Source organism: Chrysemys picta, unplaced genomic scaffold (assembly GCF_011386835.1).
Source record: "Chrysemys picta bellii isolate R12L10 unplaced genomic scaffold, ASM1138683v2 scaf28, whole genome shotgun sequence".
In the NCBI taxonomy this organism is placed as follows: Eukaryota; Metazoa; Chordata; order Testudines; family Emydidae; genus Chrysemys; species Chrysemys picta.
The window spans coordinates 238458-247796 of record NW_027052735.1 but is presented as its reverse complement, the minus strand read 5'-3'; the positions used below and the strand labels follow the sequence as shown (position 1 = coordinate 247796).

Genomic DNA, 9339 nt, shown 5'->3' with positions numbered 1-9339 from the left:
ATAGGGATATCCTGCAGGGAGACTTGAATGAGCTTGTGAATTGGAGTATCAGAAATAAGATGAAATTTAATAGTGAAAAGTGTAAGGTGATGCATTTGGGGATGACTAATAACAATTTTAGTTACAAGATGTGTGTGTGTGTGTGTGTGTGTTGCTGGGGGTGATCTTCACCTCCTCTTGTGGGAAGTTCATCCAAAACTGTGGGGTTGAAATAGTGCTTGGACTCCACAGACACTAGATGCTGCCATCCTGTGGCTTAGCGTTAGTGTCTCGGATGACTTGGGCAAGATCTCAACCTCCCCGCAACCCACTTCACTGCTGCCAGAATCCCTCCTGCCCCCACTGCTAGACCCGCCTCCCAGCCCAACCTTGGTGGGGGTCTAGAAGAGGTTTCTGATGACTTAAGCTGTGGTTTGGAGGTGGAACAGCTGTCAAGGACACTGAGGGGGAGGTAGCAGGAGCTCACCCTAGAAGGAGGGGGATTGGCACTGGAGGTTACTAGAAAGGACAAGAAGACTCCATTCTGGGATTCAGGAGGTGAATTCATCCCTCAGTGTTGGGCAGGTGCTGAGTGGAAATACTGCTGGTTCCAGGTGCCCTTAATTCCCCCTGATTCCTCGGGGCGTTTGAGTCTGACAAGTTCTCATTCCCTTGCAGCAGGAGGGCGTCACGGCCAAAGTGAGGCACCAGCTCCGCATCATCCATCACTTGCGCCAGGTGCCTGAGACACTGCAGGGGTTGTGCCTCTGAGGCCTTCAGCAACTCCCGCTCTCTGTTGCAGGTACTGCTCTGGCTCACTGTAAATGGGGAGCTAGTGGAAGGGGAAATGGAGCCCCCTGGCACTCAGTGAAAGGGAAAGTGGTGGATTCTCCATCTCTTGAAGTCATTGAATGAAACTAGATGCCTTTCTGGAATGTTTGTGCCCAAAAAGTAACTATTGTCCTATACAGGAAGCCTATGATATGCAGGGGGTTAGATGAGATGCTCTAAAGTTCTCTTCTGGCCATAAAGTGTATTAATTTTGGAAACACTGAGTGTAGCATTGGGAGCAGCCTCTAATGTTTTACTGTCTAACCGGCTTGCTTCCTAGAATGAAGACGCATTGAGTGGGGTGATCCACAGAGAGTAGCTCAAACCTCCAAAGTGTCAGGCCAGCAGCAGGATATTAGCACTTCAGGGGATGGGTGGGTGTGGCAGTGACATCACAAAGGCCTTTTGCAGGAGCTCAGCCTATTGGTCAAAGTTGTTAGGGAGGTGGTGACCTCAGAGAGAGATGCTCACATCAGCCAGGCAAAACAGGGGCGCAGGGCCAGGGAAACCTCAGAGACCCCTGTGGCTTTGCTTCAGCAAGTCTACTTCTCGAGCTCTCTTTGAGGACTGAGAGAGTATTAGGGTTCACATATGTGAGTGTGAGCAGGAGCCTCTTTCGAGTTTTCTCCTTTCCTTTTACCCATTTTACTAGAAAACAGAAGTCCCTGTTGAGAAAGTAAGTGCCTCGGAGAGGTTTGTAACCTGTTCAGTCTGATCCACCTGGTGCCATCTGAATTCTAGGCACGGAAAACACTAGTTTAAGGTGGCAGAATTTTATTCCCTCCCTGGGATTTTGTCCCGTAGAATCACTGGGGATATTAGGAAAACAACAAGGAGTCTGGTGGCACCTTAAAGACTAACAGATTTATTTGGGCATAAGCTTTCGTGAGTAAAAACCTCACTTCTTCGGATGCATAGAGTGAAAGTTACAGATGCAGGCATTATATACTGACACATGGAGAGCAGGGAGTTACTTCACAAGTGGAGAACCAGTGTTGACAGGGCCAATTCAAAAATCAGGGTGGATGTAGTCCACTCCAAATAATAGATGAGGAGGTGTCAATTCCAGGAGAGGAAAAGCTGCTTCTGTAGTGAGCCAGCCACTCCCAGTCCCTATTCAAGCCCAGATTAATGGTGTTGAATTTGCAAATGAATTTTAGTTCTGCTGTTTCTCTTTGAAGTCTGTTTCTGAAGTTTTTTTGTTCAATGATAGTGACTTTTAAATCTGTAATAGAATGACCAGGGAGATTGAAGTGTTCACTTACTGGCTTATGTATGTTACCACTCCTGATGTCCGATTTGTGTCCATTTAATCTTTTGCGGAGGGACTGTCCGGTTTGGCCAATGTACATGGGAGAGGGGCATTGCTGGCACATGATGGCATATATGACATTAGTGGATGTGCAGGTGAATGAGTCCCTGATGGTGTGGCTGATGTGCTTGGGTCCTCTGATGCTGTTGCCAGAGTAGATATGGGGACAGAGTAGGCAACAAGGTTTGCTACGGGGATAGGTTCCTGGGTTGGTGTTTCTGTGGTGTGGTGTGTAGTTGCTGGTGAGTATTTGCTTCAGGTTGGGGGGTTGTCTGTAAGCGAGGACTGGCCTGCCTCCCAAGGTCTGTGAGAGTGAGGGATCATTTTCCAGGATAGGTTGTAGATCGTGGATAATGCGCTGGAGAGGTTTTAGCTGGGGGCTGTATGTGATGGCCAGTGGTGTTCTGTTATTGTCCTTGTTGGGCCTGTCCTGTAGTAGGTGATTTCTGGGTACCCGTCTTGCTCTGTCAATCTGTTTCCTCACTTCCCCAGGTGGGTATTGTAGTTTTACGAATGCTTGATAAAGATCTTGTAGGTGTTTGTCTCTGTCTGAGGGGTTGGAGCAAATTCGGTTGTATCTTAGGGCTTGGCTGTAGACAATGGATCATGTGATGTGTCTTGGATGGAAGCCGGAGGCATGTAGGTACGTATAGCGGTCAGTAGGTTTCCGGTATAGGGTGGTGTTTATGTGACCATCACTTATTTGTACTGTAGTGTCCAGGAAGTGGATCTCTTGTGTGGACTGGTCCAGGCTGAGGTTGATGGTGGGGTGGAAATTGTTGAAGTCCAGGTGGAATTCTTCAAGGGCCTCCTTTCCGTGGGTCCATATGATGAAGATGTCGTCAATGTAGCGCAAGTAGAGGAGGGGCACTAGGGGACGAGAGCTGAGGAAGCGTTGTTCTAAGTCAGCCATAAAAATGTTGGCATACTGTGGGGCCATGCGAGTACCCATAGCAGTGCCACTGACTTGAAGGTATAAGTTGTCCCCAAATCTGAAGTGGTTGTGGGTGAGGACAAAGTCACAAAGCTCAGCCACCAGGCTTGCTGTGGCCTCATCAGGGATACTGTTCCTGACAGCTTGTAGTCCATCCTCATGTAGAATATTGGTATAAAGTGCTTCTACATGCATGGTGGCCAGGATGGTGTTTCCAGGAAGAACATCAATGCATTGTAGTTTCCTCAGGAAGTTGGTGGTGTCTCGAAGATAGCTGGGAGTGCTGGTAGCATAGGGCCTGAGGAGAGAGGCCAAATAGCCAGATAATCCTGCCGTCAGAGTGCCAATGCCTGAGATGATGGGGCGTCCAGGGTTTCCGGGTTTATGGATCTTGGGTAGCAGATAGAATACCCCTGGTCGGGGTTCTGGGGGTGTGTCCATGTAGATTTGTTCCCGTACTGTAGCTGGGAGTTTCTTGAGCAGATGGTGTAGTTTCTTTTGGTATTCCTCAGTGGGATCAGAGGATAGTGGCCTGTAGAATGTGGTCTTGGAGAGTTGCCTGGCAGCCTCCTGTTCATAATCTGACCTGTTCATTATGACTACAGCACCTCCTTTGTCAGCCCCTTTGATGATGATGTCAGAGTTGTTTCTGAGGCTGTGGATGGCATTGCGTTCTGTACGGCTGAGGTTATGGGACAAGTGATGTTGTTTGTCCACAATTTCAGCCTGTGCACGTCTGCGGAAACACTCTATGTAGAGGTCCAGTCTGTCATTTCGACCGTCAGGAGGAGTCCACGCAGAATTCTTCTTTTTGTAGTGTTGGTAGGAGGGTTCCTGTGGGTCAGTGCACTGTTCAGTGGTGCGTTGAAAATATTCCTTGAGTCGGAGACGAGGAAAGTAGGCTTCCAGATCACCGCAGAACTGTATCATGTTCGTGGAGACGGTGGGACAGAAAGAGAGTCCCCGAGATAGGACAGACTCTTCTGCTGGGCTAAGCGTGTGGTTGGAAAGATTGACAATGTTGTTAGATGAGTTGAGGGTACCATTGTTATAGCCCCTAGTGGCAGGTATTAGTTTAGATAACTTACAGTCCTTTTTCCTCTGTAGAGAAGTGAAGTGTGCATTGTAAATGGCTTGTCTCATTTTTGTAAAGTCCAGCCACGTGGAAGTTTGTGTAGAAGGCTGGTATTGTATGAGAGTCTCCAGTTCTGAGAGCTCATTCTTGATCTTCTCTTGTCTGCTGTACAGGATGCTGATCAGGTGGTTCCTCAGTTTCTTTGAGAGAGTGTGTGGCACAATCTCTCACCATACTCAGTGTAGTATGTTGATTGCAATGGATTTTTTACCTTCAGTCCTTTTGGTATGATGTCCATCTGTTTGCATTTGGAGAGGAAGATGATGTCTGTCTGTATCTGTGCAAGTTTTTTGTTGAGGTTGATGGATTTCCACTCCATACGGCTAAATTTAGTGCCTTGCATGGTGTCAAGTATCAGGGGGTAGCCATGTTAGTCTGTATCTACAAAAACAACAAGGAGTCTGGTGGCACCTTAAAGACTAACAGATTTATTTGGGCATAAGCTTTCGTGAGTAAAAACCTCATTTCTTCGGATGCATAGAGTGAAAGTTACAGATGCAGGCATTATATACTGACACATGGAGAGCAGGGAGTTACTTCACAAGTGGAGAACCAGTGTTGACAGGGCCAATTCAAAAATCAGGGTGGATGTAGTCCACTCCCAATAATAGATGAGGAGGTGTCAATTCCAGGAGAGGAAAAGCTGCTTCTGTAGTGAGCCAGCCACTCCCAGTCCCTATTCAAGCCCAGATTAATGGTGTTGAATTTGCAAATGAATTTTAGTTCTGCTGTTTCTCTTTGAAGTCTGTTTCTGAAGTTTTTTTTGTTCAATGATAGTGACTTTTAAATCTGTAATAGAATGACCAGGGAGATTGAAGTGTTCACATACTGGCTTATGTATGTTACCATTCCTGATGTCCGACATGGGGACATTAGGGTTTGTCCTTTTCCTTTTCCCTTTTCCTCCATCCCTCCTTCCTTTCTCTTCATCTCTTACTTCTTTTGTCCTTTCTCTTGTTCCCCTCACACCACCAGGAGTGGTGTGTGTGTGTGTGTGTGGTGCTGATGGTTCTCTTCTCCTCCCCTTGTGGGGAGTTGATCCAAAACTGTGGGGTTGAAATAGTGCTTGGACCCCACTGACAGTAGATGCTGCCATTGTGTGACTTAGCATTAGTGTCTGGGATGACTTGGGTCAAGATCTCAACCTCCCTGCAACCCACTTCACTGCTGTCAGAATCCCTCCTGCACACCCTGTTAGAGCCGCCTCCCAGCCCAACCTGTGTCGGGGTGGAGAAGAGGGTTCTGATGACTTGAGCTGTGGTTTGGAGGTGGAATATCTGTGAAGGGCACTGAGCAGGAGGTAGCAGGAGCTCACCCTACAAGGAGGGGGGTTGGCTCTGGAGGTTTCTAGAAAGGACAAGAAGACTCCATTTTGGGGTTCAGGAGGTGAATTCATCTCTCATTGATGGGCAGGTGCTGAGTGGAAATGCTGCTGGTTCCAGGTTCCCTTAATTCCCCCTTATTCCTCGGGGCGTTTGAGTCTCTGACAGGTTCTCGTTCCCTTGCAGCAGGAGGACGTCACGGCCAAAATGATGCACCAGCTCCGCATCATCCTGCACTTACGCCACGTGCCTGAGACACTGCAGGGGCTGCGCCTCTGAGGCCTTCAGGAACTCCCGCTCCCTGCTGCAGGTACTGCTCTGGCTCACTGTAAATGGGGAGCTAGTGGAAGGGGAAATGGAGCCCCCTGGCACTCACTAAAAGGGAAAGTGATGGATTCTCCATCTCTTAATGTCATTTAATTTAGACTAGATACCTTTCTGGAATGTTTGTACCCAAAAAGTAACTATTGTACTATACAGGAAGCCCATGATATGCAGGGGCTTAGATTAGATGTTCTAAAGGTCTCTTCTGGCCATAAAGTGTAGTAATTTTGGAAACACGGAGTGTAGCATTGGGAGCAGCCTCTGATGTTTTATTGTCTAGCCGGCTTGCTTCCTAGAATGAAGACCCATTGAGTGGGGTGATTCACACAGAGTAGCTCAAACCTTCAAAGTGTCAGGCCAGCAGGAGGACATTAGCACTTCAGGGTTTGGTTGGGTGTGGCAGTGACATCACAAAGGCCTTTTGCAGGACGTCAGCTTATTGGTCAAATGTGTTAGGGAGGTGGTGACCTCAGAGAGAGATGCTGACATCAGAGAGAGATGCTGACATGAGGGCCAGGGAAACCTCAGAGACCCCTCTGGCTTTGCTTCAGCAAGTCTCCTCCTTGAGGTCTCTCTTTGAGGAAAGTAAGTGCCTCGGAGAGGTTTGTATCCTGTTCAGTCTGATCCACCTGGTGCCAGCTGAATTCTAAGCATGGAAAACACTAGTTCAAGGTGGCAGAATTTTATTCCCTCCCTGTGATTTTGTCCCGTAGAATCACTGGGGACATTAGTGTTTGTCCTTTTCGTTTTACCTTTTCCTCCCTCCCTCCTTCCTTTCTCTTCATCTCTTACTTCTTTTGTCCTTTCTCCTGTTCCCCTCCCACCACCGGGAGTGGTTTGTGTGTGTGTTTGTGTGTTGCTGGGGGTACTCTTCACCTCCCTTTGTGGGGAGTTCATCCAAACCTGTGTGGTTGAAATAGTGCTTGGACTCCACTGACACTAGATGCTGCCATCGTGTGGATTAGCATTGGTGTCTGGGATGACTTGGGGCAAGATCTCAACCTCCCCGGAACCCACTTCACTGCTGGCAGAATCCCTCCTGCCCCCCCTGCTAGAGCCGCCTCCCTGGCCAACCTGGGTGGGGGTGGAGAAGAGGGTTCTGATAACTTGAGCTGTGGTTTGGTGGTGGAACATCTGTCAAGGGCATGAGGGGGAGGTAGCAGCAGCTCACCCTTCAAGGAGGGGATTTGGCACTGGAGGTTACTAGAAAGGACAAGAAGACTCCATTCTGGGGTTCAGGAGGTGAATTCATCCCTCAGCGGTGGGCAGGTGCTGAGTGGAAATACTGCTGGTTCCCGGTGCCCTTAATTCCCCCTGATTCCTCGGGGTGTTTGAATCTCTGACAGGTTCTCGTTCCCTTGCAGCAGGAGGACGTCACGGCCAAAGTGATGCACCCGCATCATCCGCCACTTGCGCCAAGTGCCTGAGACACTGCATGGGTATTTAAGAGGAGGTTGTTCCTCTGAGTCTTTCAGCAACTCCCGCTCCCTGCTGCAGGTACTGCTCTGTCTCACTGTAAATGGGGAACTAGTGGAAGGGGAAATGGAGCCCCCTGGCACTCACTAAAAGGGAAAGTGGTGGATTCTCCATCTCTTGATGTCACTGAATGAAGACTAGATGCCTTTCTGGAATGTGTGTGCCCAAAAAGTAACTATTGTACTATACAGGAGGCCTATGATATGCAGGGGCTTAGATGAGATGCTCTAAAGGTCTCTTGTGGCCATAAAGTCTACAAATTTTGGAAACACTGAGTGTAGTATTGGGAGCAGCCTGTGATGTTTTACTGTCTAGCCGGCTTGCTTCCTAGAATGAAGACGCATTGAGTGGGGTGATCCACAGAGAGTAGCTCAAACCTTCATAGTGTCAGGCCAGCAGCAGGACATTAGCACTTAAGGGTTTGATTGGTGGCAGTGATATCACAAAGGTCTTTTGCAGGACCTCAGCCTATTGGTCAAAGGTGTTAGGGAGGTGGTAACCTCAGAGAGAGATGCTGACATCAGCCAGGCAGGACAGGGGCTTAGGGCCAGGGAAACCTCAGAGACCCCTGTGACTTTCATAGAATCATAGAATCATAGAATATCAGGGTTGGAAGGGACCTCAAGAGGTCATCTACTCCAACCCCGTCCTCAAAGCAGGACCAATTCCCAACTAAATCATCCCAGCCAGGGCTTTGTCAAGCCGGGCCTTAAAAACCTCCTTGGAAGGAGACTCCACCACCTCCCTAGTTAACGCATTCCAGTGCTTCACCACCCTCCTAGTGAAATAGTGTTTCCTAATATCCAACCTGGACCTCCCCCACTGCAACTTGAGACCATTGCTCCTTGTTCTGTCATCTGCCACCACTGAGAACAACCGAGCTCCATCCTCTTTGGAACCCCCCTTCACGTAGTTGAAGGCTGCTATCAAATCCCCCCTCATTCTTCTCTTCTGGAGACTAAACAATCCCAGTTCCCTCAGCCTCTCCTCATAAGTCATGTGCTCCAGACCCCTAATCATTTTTGTTGCTCTCCACTGGACTCTTTCCAATTTTTCCACATCCTTCTTGTAGTGTGGGGCCTGTCGGAGAAAAACAGAGTTCTCACTATTTGTTTAGGTACAGCAAGTCAGATGCTTTATTAACTCTCACAATTGCCCAGAGGGAGAGAGCTAAGCAGGTCTCTCCCAGGTAACTAATTACAGCAAGCATTTATACCTTTCATTACAGAAATAACGAGGGACAGCTGCGTTTTGTTTATACATAGGCCATCTTGATATCTCATTTCTTCACTTGTTTTGACTCTTGCCAACATACAATATTTTCTATACCTTATCTACACAAGGTCTTCTACACCTTATCTATACCAGGTCATAATGACTTCTTACACAGTTCTTTCTCACCCGCCTCACACATTCCTCGCTTCTACAAATCTCGCGTTATTAGGGTTACAGTTAGCCTAACTCTTGCTAACGAACTGTCATGCATTGCATCCCCTTCCTGTGAGCTCTTTCTCTGCTTCCACAGGCCCAAAACTGGACACAGTATTCCAGATGAGGCCTCACCAATGTCGAATAAAGGGGAACGATCACGTTCCTCGATCTGCTGGCAATGCCCCTACTTATACAGCCCAAAATGCCGTTAGCCTTCTTGGCAACAAGAGCACACTGTTGACTCATATCCAGCTTCTCGTCCACTGTGACCCCTAGGTCCTTTTCTGCAGAACTGCTACCTAGCCATTCGGTCCCTAGTCTGTAGCAGTGCATGGGATTCTTCCGTCCTAAGTGCAGGACTCTGCACTTGTCCTTGTTGAACCTCATCAGGTTTTTTTCGGCCCAATCCTCTAATGTGTCTAGGTCCCTCTGTATCCGATCCCTACCCTCTAGGGTATCTACCACGCCTCCTAGTTTAGTGTCATCTGCAAACTTGCTGAGAGTGCAGTCCACACCATCCTCCAGATCATTAATAAAGATATTAAACAAAACCGGTTCAGGACCGACCCTTGGGGCACTCCGCTTGAAACCGGCT

At 48.3% G+C, this 9339-nt stretch overlaps 1 long non-coding RNA gene across 1 annotated transcript; it reads left to right on the top strand.

The window, feature by feature from the left end:
* The first annotated feature begins 663 nt into the window (after positions 1 to 663).
* On the top strand, positions 664 to 7329 carry LOC135977757 (uncharacterized). The gene is made up of 3 exons (XR_010595204.1): positions 664 to 781; positions 5700 to 5823; positions 7202 to 7329. It is a non-coding gene; the product is annotated as an uncharacterized LOC135977757 (long non-coding RNA).
* Positions 7330 to 9339: the final 2010 nt, after the last annotated feature.